General features: G+C 45.5%; 1 protein-coding gene across 4 annotated transcripts in view; it reads left to right on the top strand.

The window, feature by feature from the left end:
• Nucleotides 1-15,701, top strand: part of CERKL (CERK like autophagy regulator) — a 1,041,140-nt gene that overhangs the window by 273,645 nt on the left and 751,794 nt on the right. The gene's annotated exons all lie outside the window — the stretch shown is intronic.

Genomic DNA, 15,701 nt, shown 5'->3' on the forward strand with positions numbered 1-15,701 from the left:
CATTGTGGCTTAAAACTTCACTACGTATAAATTTGGTCTTGGGTGCACCCAAGACACTAGGCCCTGGCCACAACCACTGCAGCATATTACACCCATGGTCCCAAAATTTCTTTTTTTCCCATAGACTGAATGGGGAAAAAACTTTGCTCACGCCTAGAGCCCAAACCACTGGACGGATTTTCACCAAATTTGTGGCAGGAGCAGCGGCTTGGTCCCTAACATCTGCTTTTGTAAATTTGGTGAAAATCCTCCCAGTAATTTTTTTTAAAAGGACCAAAAAGTAGGTCACAACAAATTAGTGATATCTATGTCCGCTCCGCGGATACACTTCCCTGTTCGCTCTGCGGGCAGGACACCGATTGGTTAATTGGCTTGCGTCATGTCTGCGGACCTGGGACGTGGTTGCTGATTGGCTAGGATGAAGCGTGAGGTGTGTCGGATTGTTTCGATGCGCCTGCCATCTTGGATCCGTGTTTGGTGTCCGCGGACATCGCAGTAAAAACATATTAAAAAACGCAACATTGCACTTGTCAAACTTATCAAATAATCTCTGGGGAGGTGAGGGGGAACAGGTGTTTTTTTGTAGCGAAAGTCACATGGTAGAAAAGAGATTACATTTCTCATGGCATTCAAGGGATGGAGATGTATAATCATGGAATTGCGTGCGATTTTGTTCCGAGTACACATACATTGTCAGAAAATATTGCCAGCGTGACCTAAAACGGAGTTTGTGGAACAGTTCAAATCCAGGTACAAATGATTACCATCTGTTTTTTTGGCTATTCATGTCTGTGTCAAAATGTAATTAAAATAATAATGGAGTCAGACTGGCGCTCCCTAGAGCCTGACACCTCAGGCAGCCACCTGCACTGCCTGATGCAAAGAGCGGCCTTGCAGGTGTATCAGATTTACAGTTGTCATGGATGTGGTGAGGGAAGTTGTTGCAAACTAAGAATGTATATTAATTCTGAGTGAAGGTCACTAGCTTTGAAGTTTTGCTTGCGAGCTAAGGAAGCCCATGCATCGGACTCGCAGTATAAGGTCAATTGTTTTTTGACCTTGATAGAAAGGGACCATTCCGAAAGGAATTGAATGAAAGGAGGTTTGTAAGAATGTATGATTTGATAAAGTTATGTATTTGAAAACTCGACTAAGGAACATGTAAATTCAGTTTATGAAAAATCGTTGGTGCGAACGAACTTTGCGTTACGGTCTGAGTTACGCCAAGAGAATGGAAATGGTGAATATAATGTAAGTTTGATTTATGACAATTTTATACCCGAACGAGCATCAACTTATTATCTGACCATTATTTTGGGTTACATTCTATTTGTTTGTTCTGTGTGGCATATTGCAATGAAATGCATGTACAACCTTTGTGTGTAGTGATCTTTCCAACGTGGACATGGGCAGTCCGCCATCGAGGTGCATGTAGATCACCACTCGGATCCCCCAGGGTCAATGCTAATATTTCATTAAAATGCCATCTATGAACAACTCGAATTGTGTACCATTTTCCACGTTGCTTTCTCTCTGTTGAGATTGTTTCATGTCTGTGCTAATCGTTAGTTTAAACTCTATGCCAAATTAATAAGTCAATAGATAAATTGTAATAAAGATCGGCTAGTGAGACACATTTCTGTTATGTTTTCAAAACAGGTACGTCCTGCCATTCTGCGATTGTCATAGATTCCAGATGCCAACTGATGGGTTTTTCAACCGGCAGCTGCAGATACTTGTGAACAACTGGATGTATTTGTCTGTTTTGTGGGACAACCGCCAAGGGCCCATATGCCCTTACGCTGTACTAGCGATTAGGAGCAAAATAACTTCCAATACGGTGGTCTAGCCCCAAGTTGATGCACAAGCCCTGGAGTTCACTGTGCGACCCAAGCTCTTCTTTTACCCAAAACGAACACCTTGTGTACGCAAAAAGAACAACACGTGACTCACAATAAATATTTGGATCGCGAGCGAAGAAACAAATTTACAATTTGATTGAATATGGCAATAGTCGGATGTTCTCGGAGCGTTTATTGTGAAACAAAAGTAGTTTACAAATTGTACAGTCTTGTTGTTTCGGTTTAATATTTCGAATTGTGACGTGCTGTGTTGTGAGTCGATGTTTGTTGATTTTCGGGTTCTGCGTCACGTCACGTAGGTGATTATGGGTGCGTTTGGCTACACTGCCGAGGAACGTCACTGAGAAATGTGGAGAATATCACTAGGTTTGGTGATGTGAGGGTCAGGGGCAGAGCATATGATTTAGTGACGTCAGGGCAGTTTACCTTAGGCTGATGCAGCAATTGATAAGATTAGCACAAGATGGCTGCGCCTTGCTGCCAGATTTCACATGTTTATAAAAGAGGAAAACTAAGGTAAGGTGCATTGGAAATGTTTATGCGATAGATCAACGTATGTATAAAAATACATGCCCGAACCCTCGGGACAATCATATTTTCTGAGCATTGCACTTGTCAAACTTATCAAATAATCTCTGGGGAGGTGAGGGGTGATGAGGATGGGTTGGGATATTTCTGACCTTATTTCAAATGAGTTTACAAAGTTTGGTGGGATTTTGTGCAGAGGGGGCAAAATTAGAGGGGGGGTGCTAAAATAATGTAAAGGCTTATAAATGAGGTGTCATTTGATGAATCTACACTTCTTTTGGCAAACCTATAATAGATATAGATATAAATGTTTTGCAAAGTTTGGTGGGATTCTGTCCAGAGGGAGCAAAATTAGAGGGGGGGAGGTCCCAAAATAATGGAAAGGCTTATAAATGTGGTGCCATTTGAGAAATCTACACAAAGGTTTGCAAAAAGATTATAGATCTAGATATAAATGTTTTTGTAAAGTCTGAATGGATTTTGTGAAGTGGGGGTAGGTTATATGACGTTTGTATGTGCATTCATTTGACACTTTTGAAAAAATAAAACGTGGGTGGATTTCCAGCAAACTTGCGTAAGGCGCATTGGCAAGGATCTGCAAGCATGGTTTTGCAAATGTGCCAGTGTCTTATTATTTGACAAGTGTCATAATGTAGTTAAAACAATAGCGGTATAGCTTTAGTGACTGAGGGTAGCCTATGGATCCGGACAATCTGGGTACTGCCCATGACCATAAGGGACAAAACATAGGAGTAAAATGGCCATGTGCACCTGAGACTGGCTTTGTGGTAAAGTTATTCGAAATTAGGATAGATTTGAAAGGGAAGAAAAATGTGTTCGTGGTAATATGGACATAGGGTTCTCTTTTTGCCTTCTGCAGGCTGCCATGGAAAGAGAAGAGGGGCCCTGTATGGAACCCCCACCTTCCCTTTCCATGGTGGCCATGTTGGAAAAGTATTTGTGATGTCATCTTTGATGTCCTGGGTGTTGGTCTTAGCAGTGCACGGTGGTGGCGCGAGTTATGGTTGCTTAGCTTACCATAACTAGCGAATTTCAGGGGTTTTTCGGTTTTACTTGGAACCATAACGTCCCTTTAACAAAGTTTTTTTATTGAATTTCATAGATTTTTAGTAGCGCAACTTAACCATAGCGTTCCTTTAGCAAAGTTTTTTTTACTGAATATATATGTATAGCACAGTCTCCCAAACAAGCCTACACTAGTCCTACAGAGAAACAGAAAAATGCCCCCGGCACTCGTAGATAGTGCTTGGTAAATGATTTATTACATAAAGTGCATCACAGAATAATTAAGATTGGCTCCATGCACAATCCTGGTGAACCGTAGAAGAAAAGTTCACTCACCCATCTGGGTTAAAAATGCCACACGTTCCGCTCAGTACGCAAGCTTCTTTAGGCTTCAATACATTAGTCACTCACTTGTTTGCCGGTATATATCTGCAAACAGTTCGCCACGTTTAGCCCTGCCTCTGACCATCACAATATTATTTCACAGCTGCGCACACAATCAGTGTGGCCATCTTGAAATGGGATAAGCCCTATAATGGGTATAGATAATATATTCTAATACTTCTATTTTAGTAACCCCAAATGTCACAATTTAATCTTTTCTAAATGTTACTAATGGGCATAGTTTGGCAAACTATTTGCTTTATTTCTTTCTCGATTGTGCAAATATTTTGCGTGGGTGCGCTTCAACATATCATTGCGGCCATCATATATCCAAAACAATGGCGGCCAATCGCATGTCTGCCAAGTGATTAACGGATCAATAGCAGCCCAGTCCTTGTCATTACATAGTGTACTTAAATCTCTGTGATTCTTTGGATTGATCACTGCTTTATCGCAGTGGTAGAAAGACTAACACGTTCTTCCTCTGTGTTGGTTAACATTCGAGGATTTCAACTCTAATTGCCACGACTCTGAGCTATATTAGAGTGGCTATACATTACAATGGCACCTTTCTACTCGTGCAGAATTCTTTCATTGTATCCAACCAGTATGGTTTTAAGTATGGACGGCATGTGCAAAACAATGGCAACTGTTCACAATACAGTAGCCTCTGAATAGAGTGCAGTGCAAATTTCACTCTACACAGCAGACATGAGATATTCATCCTAATAATGTCTGGGAGACCTTTTAATGCTTACGTGGTCATCAAAGTGCTAGTGCTTGACCACATGTTGTTCAGAGCGGACCATGGACTCTCTATACCTGCTCAACAACTATGACTACATGACAATGCAATGTCCAGTACTCAATTATCTTCGACTCTTGCTTGTGCAAAGAGCAGCATTATATTGCATAACATGCTAGTACTTCACCACATAATATAAAAAAGAATCATAACCACTTAATACCTGATCAATAAATATCAGTTACGTGCTGTGCAATATCCTGTAAACATTTAATTCTAACTCTTACTTGTGCAAAAGATAACATTGTGCAAAAATACAATAAGTACTGGATAAGTGTACCAGTAAAGTAAACGATAAACTGTATCCATAGAATGTGCAAAATCTTGCATAATGCAAATGACGGTGCATGTTAGGTAAAGGTAAATGGTAGTTTCCTCCTCAGAACCCATTTTTCGGCTGCTTCTATTCACATAAAGTGCCCATTGCTACATAATGATTTGAAATGTTACTGTTAACAGAAGCCCATTACGGTAATATCAGAATATGTTCCTCAGTGTAGCAGAGTATTTTTGGTCTAGGAGGCCCATAAATCCCCTCACACATGCTACCAACATACATGAGGTGCGAGTACAGGAACCACATACTAATTGCAGTCCACACGTTCCAATAATTCTTGAATTAATCAGTTTAAAAATACATGCATCTCTTGAGTCTACGTTGAGGCCAGTTGGTCTTGAAGTATTGCATTTACATATTAGTCTAGCTTCTAGCTGCCTCAACTGCTGCTCTCCGTTTCCTTTTCTCTCATGCTCCGATATATGGGCCAATCCTAGAATCTTCATATCCAGCACATTACCCTTGTGCTTCCCCATAAAATGTTGTGTCAATGGGTAGCTGAAATCTGCATTTGTTATAGTGTTGTAATATTCACAGTTTTAATGGCCCAATAGTAGAGCTAATATATTTCAGGCCTCAGCTACATATGACATATCCACAAATGTGGTTAAACGTGTGATTTTGTGTCTGTGGACCCACCGTGTACCATCATGCATTTAAAACAGATCTTTGGAGACAGAATTGCTCATTTCGAATGGATTGTGTCCTCCAACATATTCCACATATTTGACATGTAATGTCCACAGCTGTGCACTTCGGAAACTTTTTTCGGTATAGGGCGTCCTGCGTCGATGATGTCAGGTTGATGTCCCTCGAAGGCCTCCGTCGATGGCGACGTCACTGGATGTTATAAATAGGATGCACGGCGCCCGTAGCCTCAGTTCCGTTTTTTCCACAAACGTGTTTGCTTCGAGAACTCGGTGCGCCTCATGTGTTTCATCGTAGAGATGTTGTCTTCTTCGACCCCTCCGACTTCGCGGTCTGGCTTCAAGACTTGCCGGGGTTGCAAGCCTAAAATGTCGATCACCGACCCGCATTGCATTTGTTTGTGGTGCTTGGGCGAGAGTCACGACACTGACGACTGTTCAAAATGCCAGTCGTTGACTGCCAAGGCCTTGTGGGAGCGTAAGGGGAAGCTTCAGGTAGGTAGGGTTTCTAAGCCCACTAAGTCTTGAAAATCGAAATCAAAATCCAAAGGGGTGTACACCGACGACTCGAGGGGTGACTCTCCACGTCAGGAGGTGGCCCGGGGTTCTCGGTCCCAGAGTGGTTACCGCCATTCTACTTCCCCGTCGCTGCATTCTCGGAAGCACCGTCACCGGTCACCTTCCCCGTCGTCCTCGGAGGATGGAGCCACGAGGAAAGTGGCATGCCCGACGAAGTCCACGACGGCAGAGGAATGGGCTGCCTTTAAGGAGCAGATGTTGGCGATTTTTCAATCGCAGGCACGGTACCGATCGCCCCTTCTGATGAAGCCGGCAAGGAACGGTCTTGTACCGTGGCTCGCACGCCTTCCGGCTGGGGTCCGCGACGTGACTCGCATCGGGAACCTTCGAGGCCCAGTTCGGACAAGGCTTCGGATAGTCGCAAGAGACGTGCTTGTTCCCAGCGAGACCGCTGCAACCTGCTAAGGGTTCGAAGCCTGCGTCGACTCGGTGCCGTGTCCGTCCGACTCGGACGTCGAGGCTTTGCCTTCTTATCAGCCATTGGTGCCATCGGTACCATTGCCAAAGCCTTTGGAGCTCTCGACGCTGAAGCTGTCGATGCTCTCGGTGTCAAAGCCTTCGATGCCGTGAGGGACTTTTGCCCGAAAATTACCATTGGAGTTCCCTGATCTGGTGGATCCTCCAAGGAAGGCTACTGCTAAGTCTGTGAGGCCAGTGGTGGACTCCAGGCCCTCTTCTGTCCCGAGGCCAGGTTTTCACCTCCCTCTGGATGACATATATGAGGAGGAAGAAAGGTCTGACTTTGAGGACCCTGTTGGGCATGATATGGCTCCTGTCTTTTCTGGAGTCAATTGGAGGAGTTAAGGCAAACCCTCCATGCCAGTTGGTTGGACACTTCTCCGGAAGTGGAATTTGGCAGGCCTGAGCCTGGGGCTTATGCTGAGTCATACAGGTGGCTCATGGCTAGGGTCACGGAGTATCTGGGCTGGTCCAGTCCTCCTGAAGATTTTGTACAAGGTGATCTTACGGGCATCTTAGACCAAGGTCCGTCCTCTGATCCGGTGTTACCTTTTCATCTCACTTTACAGAAAAGGGTGGCGGCTGCTTGGCAGTCACTGGAATCTCTTCCGGCTGTTAACAAATCATTGACAAAGAAGTAATGCCCTTCCGTTAGCGACCCCAGCTACTTATCCACTCACCCCACTCCCGAGAGTTTGGTGGTTCAGGGGGCTACAGCCACCTCGAGGCAGGCGGCATACCCTACCATCCCTTCTGATAGGGACCACAAACACTTCAACGGTTGGGCTCGCAAGGTATTTTCTGCAGGGAGTATGGCATTGAAATCAGCCAACTCCACTTGTGCCTTAGCAAGATTTTCACATATTCTGTCGAACTGTTTCTTTAGCGGCTGAGCATATTCCTGAGGGGGAACAAAAGGGATGGGTTCCTTGCTCTCGTGCAAGATGGCAAGGATGCCATGTGCGAATCCCTTCAGTCGGGTTTGGATATGGCCGACAGTGTTAGCTGGTCCATTGCTGCGAGCACCGTTATACGCAGGTTTGCGTGGTTGCGGAAGTCTGGTTTTGCCCCAGATGTGCGAGCCTGTCTTTTGAACATGCCCTTTGATGGCGCACATTTGTTTGGCAACAAGGCTGACGAGAGCCTTGAGAGGTTACAAACCTCGAAAGCTGCGGTGAAATCTTTAAGCGCAGCTGTGCATCAACCTCCGCCTTTTTGTCCTAGGGGACAGCAGTGGAGGGGAGGTTCTTTTCGTTACTACTACTCCTTTGGTAGAACGAGAGGGGCCGCCAGTCAAAGGGGTCAGCGAAAAAGTACCTGTGGTCGTTGCGGAAACAGAGGTGCCAAAGCCACTCAGGCAGCTGCCTCTTTGCCTTCAGGCACTACCGCAGCCGCTCCAAAACAGTCACAGTCCTAAAGCGGCCTCACGAGAATCCACCAGGGAACCTCTCTTTGAAGCTTCCAGATCCGCTCCTTGTGCAGGAAATCTTGACCCTGCTAGAGAAAGGCGCTATAGAACTGGTGCCTGTAGCGAAGAGGAACAAGGGTTGGTATTCCTATTATTTTTTGATCCCAAAGAAAGACGGTGATTGAGACCCATCCTGGACTTGCGTTGGGTGAACAAAATTCTCAGGAAGGACAAGTTCAAGATGGTTACTCTTTCTCAAGTCCTCCAGGCCCTTCAACAAGATGTTTACTTTCATTTGCCAATTCATCCCAAGCACAGAAAGTACCTGAGGTTTGCGGCTGGCGACTCGCACTTTCAGTTTCGGGTCCTGTCATTCAGATTGACCTCTGCCCGGGGGTCTTCACCAAGCTAATGGGGGTGGTGGCAGCGTATCTCAGGCGAGGGGGGATTCTCGTCTACCCCTACCTGGACAACTGGCTGATCCATGCGCGCTCGCCCAAGCAAGCATTGGCTCACCTCGTTCTCACCTGCCGGACCCTCTACAAGCTGGGCTTCTCCCTCAATTTCAAGAAGTCGCAACTGACACCTTCCCAACAGCTCCAGTACATAGAGGCTGTGTTGGACACTTCCTTTGTGAAGGGCTCACCTCCCAAGGTGAGGGCTCATCACATTGTGCAGATGGTGGACAAGTTTCAACGTGCCCAGAGTCTCACGGCTTTCGAATTCTTAGGGTTGCTCGGCCTCATGGCATCCTGCATTTTTTTGGTGCCAGAGGCCAGGCTGAGGATGAGATCCCTGCAATGGGTCCTCAAGATGCAGTGGTCCCAGTTCTCAGGCAAGATGTCGGATCCCGTTCAGATTCCACTCTGTGTCTCAGGATCTTCTTTGGTGGGCCAACGAAGGGAACCTGATGAAGGGGGAGCCATTTTGGCAACCATGGCCGGAGGTGACTGTAGTGATGGATGCTTCCCTCAAAGGATGGGTTGCTCATGCCAACGCCTTGACCGCCAGCGGTCGTTTGTCCCCATCGGAGTCCAAACTCCACATCAACCTGTTAGAGCTGAGGACCATCAGTCTAGTCCTGAAGGCTTTTCTGCTGTCTGTGTGGGGCAAGAGTGTCCTGATCATGACGGACAACACAGTGGCCATGCATTACCTCAACAAAAAAAGGGGTTAATGTCACTCCCGTTGTGCAGAGAGGCAATGCAGCTCTGGTTCTGGACCATCCAGCAGGGAATTTCGTTCTCGGCAGTTCATCTGGCCGGAGCCGAAAATGCAGCGGCAGACACTCTGAGCAGGCAGAGCATGGTCTCTCATGAGTGGGAGTTGGCTCAGGAAGTCCTTCAGGAGATCTACATCCTTTGGGGAACCCCACAAGTGGATCTCTTCACCACCAGTGCCAACCGGAAGTGCGAGAGGTTCTGCTCAAGGGAATTTCCTCTGTGAAGAGCCTTAGGAGACGTTTTTGTAGTGGATTGGTCATTCCCACTGCTGTACGCATTTCCTCCGGTCCCTGTCATTCCTCAAGTGTTACAGAGGTTATGGAGGTTCGGGTCCCACATGATCCTCATTGCTCCAGATTGGGCCAGGAGAGCGTGGTACCCGGACCTTCTAGAAATGTCCATCTGCCCTCCACGCAGTCTTCCCTACCGAGCGGATCTGTTGTCACGAGAGGGAGGTCAGGTTCTCCATCCAGAAGTCAGGACTCTCAACCTTCACACTTGGTATCTGAAAGGTTGAGATGTAAGGATTGAGACTTCCCGGATGATGTGATGGAGGTGTTGCTTTTGGCCATTGGCGTAAGTTTTGTGACTGGTGCAGTGGACACAATGTTGATCCTTTTCAGTGTTCCATTCCTATGTTTTTTTTCTTTCTTACTTTCATTGGCCCACCTGGGCCTTTGTGTATGTACCATTAAATGTTACCTGGCAGCGCTGTCTATATGTACCATTAAATGTTACCTGGCAGCGCTGTCTATATTTAAGCGCTCGTCTGTAGAATGTTCTTACTTTAAGATTCCTTTGATTTCTCAATTTCTTAAAGGACTGACTAATGTATTCCCACTGTCCCCTTTCCAGTTGCCGGTTTGGGATTTGAATTTGGTTTTGAAATTTCTAATGGGTGCTCCATTTGAACCTTTGCACTCTTGTGCTTTGAGATTGTTGTCCTTCAACACAGTGTTCTTGGTTGCGGTTACTTCCGCTCGCAGAGTGAGTGAATTGCAGGCACTTTCATCTAAGCCGTCCTTTACTGTGTTCCACAAGGACAGGGTTGTACTACGGGTACGTCCTTCCTTTCTACCTAAGGTAGTATCTGAATTTCATTTGAGTCAGAAAGTGGTTCTTTCTTCTTTCTATCCTCCTCCTCATCCTGGTAAGGAAGAGGAACGACTCCATAGGTTGGATCCGAGGAGAGCTCTGAGCTTATATATTTCTAGGATGTCCAGGGTCAGAGTGGACGATCAACTCTTTGTGGGATATGCTGGACACAGATTGGGCCAGGCTGTTACCAAACAGACCTTGTCCAGGTGGATTATCCTCACCATTACTGAGTGTTACCGATTGGCGGGTAAGGACCCTCCTGAAGGGTTGCAAGCTCATTCCACTATGGGCGTGGCTACTTCCACCACCCTCGAACGGGGAGTTCCTATTAGGAATATTTGAAGAGCCACATGGGCTTCTATCCACATTTTTGTTAAACATTACTCCCTGGATACGATCCATGGTCAAGATATGGCCTTTGGTAAGGAGGTTCTTTATTCCGCCATATGATTGGGTACTCTAAATTCTTTTCCCTCCTCCATTTTCTGGTACTGCTTTGGGAGTCTGTCAAAGATGTGGAATACATTGGAGGACACAATCCATTCGAAGAACAAGTTACTTACCAACTGGTAACGTTCTTTCGACTGGATGTTCCTCCAACGTATTCCACATCGCCCTCCCGACCTGCCCCTCTGGAGAATTTCCTATGCGATTGCAGCTTACATTTCTGCAAGGCTGTGTGCAGGCAAGGAGGCATTGGATTGGTGCCACACGTTCTGGGGGAAAAACATAAACTGAGGCTATGGGCGCCCTATTTATAACATCTGGTGATGTCGCCATCGACGGAGGCCTTCGAGGGACATCGACCCGACATCCTCAACGCAGGACGCCCTCTGCCGAAAAAGTTTCTGAAGTGCACAGCTGTTGACATTGCATGTCAAAGATGTGGAACCGGTTGGAGGAACATCCAGTCGAAAGACCGTTACCAGTTGGTAAGTATCTTGTTCTTTACATTTATAACATTTAGTAAACCCCATGATTTGTGCTCCACAATTAAACCAGCTGTCTGATACTTTCTGAGAATGTATCTGACTGGGAGATAGTATGTTTTTCAAAGTAGAGGCTTGCGAGAAAGGAACTTGGGGAGATGCACCCAATACTCTCTTTTAAATCTCTGTCACTCATGAGAATGTTACAGTGCTTTGTTAAAATGGCTTGTATATTGTTAGCTTGAAACAAATAATCGAAAAATGTTGATGTGTTTTCTAACAAACTATTGACAGAAGACGCAATGGGCCTCCCTGGAGGCAATGACAAACTTTTGTGAATTTTGGGATTAAAATGTATGGGAGGGGTGACAGGATAATCTATCATTTTAAGGAAGATGTCTCCATTGTAATTCGACCAGCCCACTTAGCTCTTGTGCACAAGCTAAGTAAATCGGCAAAGCACTACTCGTTTAGCAAATTCTGTTTTGTGTGTGTATATATATAATTGCTTCTGCTGTTTATTGCCCTAATGCTATGTCACCCATACTGCAGTATCGTTATGGTAATATTCTTACCTGCACAAGAAGGTCCACATTTGTTCTTTTTTTAATCCAATATTATTTTTTTTTCTCTCTGAGAAATATAAATTAACGGATGAACCATAATATTTATCTAGCGCAAACTGTTTCAGCTATATGGTGTATAGTTTTACTGACTGTGTAAGGTAGCTTACCCTTAGCCCAAATTGCTAGAGTTAACTTATCTTTTTTGAAATGGTCTGTGTTACAAGTTCATATAGTTAGTTATTGAGTAGTACTTACATAGTCTGAAGATAATCATCACTTGCTGTGGTCAACTTGCTACTTTTTCGTGTTGCGTCTTAGCCATGGGTTGTCTTCTCTTGGACAATGCTGCTACTCATTCCGTGTTAGGCTGTTGGGGCACAGACCAGTCTGTCATCTGCTGTTAATTGCGGTCACTCCTAGTGACCCATGATTTCCATAAGAGGATTCCCTCCTTCAACAGTATTCAGCTCACTGCACTTTCTCCAGATTTCCTAGCAGAAAGCTTTGATGCTGTAGAGCAGAGTAACAATTAAGGGCATAGATCCATATAGAACATTTGTACCCCACAGCATAGGTATGAGAGTGTCCTAGGATGTTGCAGCTATTATTTGCACAAACAGCACGGGCTGGGAGTAATCCAGACCACAGGTTGGAGGATGCAGCATGGAGACCAATGCCATCCAGGTCATAGACGATGCAACCCTTCATCATGGACACTCTTGCCTCCTGATCCTGCTTGACCTCTGCTGCATTTGACATGGTCTACCACAAAGAGATAATCAACACCCTGTTCTACGACAGGGATTTGATGACAGTGCTTCAGCTCTTTGACTCTTACCACTCCAGCGCAACCAGTTTGGCACCTGCAGATCCCAACATCACCCACTGATCTAGGGCGTCCCAACTGGCTCTATTTTCTCTTCTATCATCTTCAACCTCTAGATGGCATCACTGAAGGCACTCTTGCTCACATTCAAGATCAAAATCCATCAGTATGCCGATGACATTAACCAACTGAAATACTTCCTCTGCACCATTCAAGCCTGCATGTTAAGTGCCTACCTGAAACCCTACCAGAGCAGTGTTCATTCTCCTTGAGAGTGCCAACAAATGAGCCTCAGTTCAAAACTAGCTTGCACAGATGGATCTTGATGGCTTCTCCCCTCAACTCACCGCTAGAGCAAAGTCTCTAGACTTCACCTTCGATCGCGACTTCTCTTTCAAGGCATACATTGTCAAGAAGAGATAAAAAGCATGGTAACAACTCTCACTCCTCCACCGAATCAAACACTTCACCCCCGCCTCTAACTTCAGATCTTTCGTCCAGGCCCTCGTGCTCTCTCACCTAGATGGTGGCAAAACACTCCTTGCAGGTGTGCCAACCACTAGTGTGGTCCCCCCAAATTCTAACTACCCCCCTGCAGCACACTTCATTGCAAGACTGAAGAAATCCAACCACATCTCTCCAACTCTTAAGGCACTAGTCTGGTTAGCCCCCAAGCTTGCTTCACTTTTAAGATGGCCTCAATTCCCTACACAGCTCTAATGTCTAAGTTGCCTTCATAATTAGTTGAAAATATAGCCATCTCAGGGGTTCAAGGTCTCACCGTTACCCAAGATATCACCAGACTGAAATCCAAGAAGGGCAAGAAGACCCGGAAACGAACATTCTCCTGCTCTGCCCTCATGCATTGATTTAACCGTCATGCTATCATGAGGCTGGCTCCCTCCCTCCTGCAGTTCAGAAGAGGGATGAAAGCGCTATATAAACAATAAAATACAAATACTCGTCAAACACTTTACCGACAATAAGTACACATGAGGGACCAGACTCTCCCTCCTTCCCCAACTATGTTCCCCTCCCTTTATTGTACAGCGCTCTATCGTTTATAGTTTAGGTTTGCACTCTATAATTCACCAACATACATACATGCAAACTAGATGGACAAAGATCAAATGGACTCCATGCATGGCAAGATGAGCCACATATTAGTTTAGTTTAGTTTCTTTATTTATACCGCGCGCCGAACCCTGGGGTAACTGGGCGCCGGAGACTTAGATGAGGTTACAGCACAGTATAGACATACAGTAAAAATAACAATAAGTGCGATTGACCGTGTTACATGTTGGTCGACAGGAGAAGAGTTCCTTTAAGAAGAGAGTCAGATGGCAGTGGAATGCTTGTTGGCGAGCCAAGATTTAGTTTTGGCTCTCAAAGTCCAAAAGGAGGGTTCTGCTCCAAGGTTCAGTGGTGTGGCGTTCCAAGCTTTGGCGGCTAGGACCGGGAAGCTGGAGCTGCCTGCTTTTTTTTTAGGGAGAATTTGTGGATGGAAAGGCAAGTATTGCGTTCTGGTTGGTCTGGTTGAGGTGTGTTTAGAGAACTTGTCTGCCAAGTACTTGGGAGCGTCATTGGAGAGGCATTTGTGGACGATGACAAGGGATCTGAGAGTGATTCTGTCTCGTACAGGGAATCAGTGAGCATCTTGTCTGATGCTGGAGATGTGAGCGTGTCGCAGGATACTCAGGGCGGCTCTGAGGGCGTTGTTCTCAAGCACCTGCAGTTTCTTCACATTGCGTTCTGAGGTGCTGAGAAAGTGAGTGTTACAGTAGTCAATTTTTGAGAGCACTAGCGCTCTGGCTAGGGTAATGCAGCTGGATGGAGAAAGGAAGGGTTTGCAGGCGTTGATGAGCTTATTTGTATAAACTGTGGCTGAGGCTGTGGCGTTCACTTGTCTTTTGAGCGAGAGAATGGAGTCTAAATAGACCCTGAGAGTTTTAATTGATTTGGCCACAGAGATTTGGTTACCGTCTATGTTGATGGACGCGTAACGGGGGTCCAGTTTGTTTAGCCGTGGTTGAGAGCCGACAAGAAGGAGCTCTTTTTTTCCTCGTCGTTGAGGCACAAGCCTTGTTCTAGGGAGCTGAGAACCTGGGTGTCATCAGCATAGTTTATGTAAGTGACGCCCAGCTTATCAAGGCGGTCGAACAATAGCTTGGTGAAGATATTGTATAAGGTTGGCGAAACGCACAAACCTTGTGGATCGCCACAGAGGATAGGGATGGAGTGGGCTGAGGCCCCCGGGGAGAAGACCCGTCTGGTTCGATTGGCTAGGAAGGATTGGATCCAGGCAGTCGCCTGGTTAGAGAAAGCCGCTGATGCTATCAGATGTTCCGTAAGGATCTGATGGACGACAAGGTCAAAGGCTGCTGAGAGATCAATCAGTAAGAGAATGGCTAACTTGCCCTTATCCTTTGCCTCGTGCATCTGGATTTTTAGGTCCTGGAGTGCTGTCTCTGTTCCGTGCCTTGGTCTGAAACCTAATTGTCTAAGGCCCAGGAGGTTGTTCTCTTCCAGGTGTTTCTGGATTTGCAGGTAGGCCACTCTGTCTAAGATCTTTAGGATGTAGGGAACGGTGGTATATCTGAAACAGGACAGTGAGGTCCCCCAATATAGTTCAATGGCAGAATCAATGTAGGCAAAATTCAGTTTTGTGGGATATTAATAAATGATGAGCTGGGGTGTGCTGAAAGACATTTAAAAACAGTCTGAACGTGCCTCTGGGGTTGGGTTCCCTTATTATTACTTATTTTTAAAGTGGATTATGGTCTTTGGTCAAGTGGATTGGCTTAAAATAATTTGGGCTAGAACACCATTGTCAAATGAGATGTGCTTAGTGTTGACTTTATTAAGTGTGATACTAATTTAGTTATGTGGCAGGACAAGGACCACTGTATGCCATGTTATTAACTGGAAATAAAGTGGCTTTTGGGGAAGTGGAAAGGCTCTGGCAGGGTATTTGCTACTCAAGTGAAAATGTATATTTTTGTGTTTTATCACCTGTTAGAGAAT

Source organism: Ambystoma mexicanum, chromosome 9 (assembly GCF_040938575.1).
Source record: "Ambystoma mexicanum isolate Mex_15411 chromosome 9, UKY_AmexF1_1, whole genome shotgun sequence".
Taxonomy (NCBI): Eukaryota; Metazoa; Chordata; class Amphibia; order Caudata; family Ambystomatidae; genus Ambystoma; species Ambystoma mexicanum.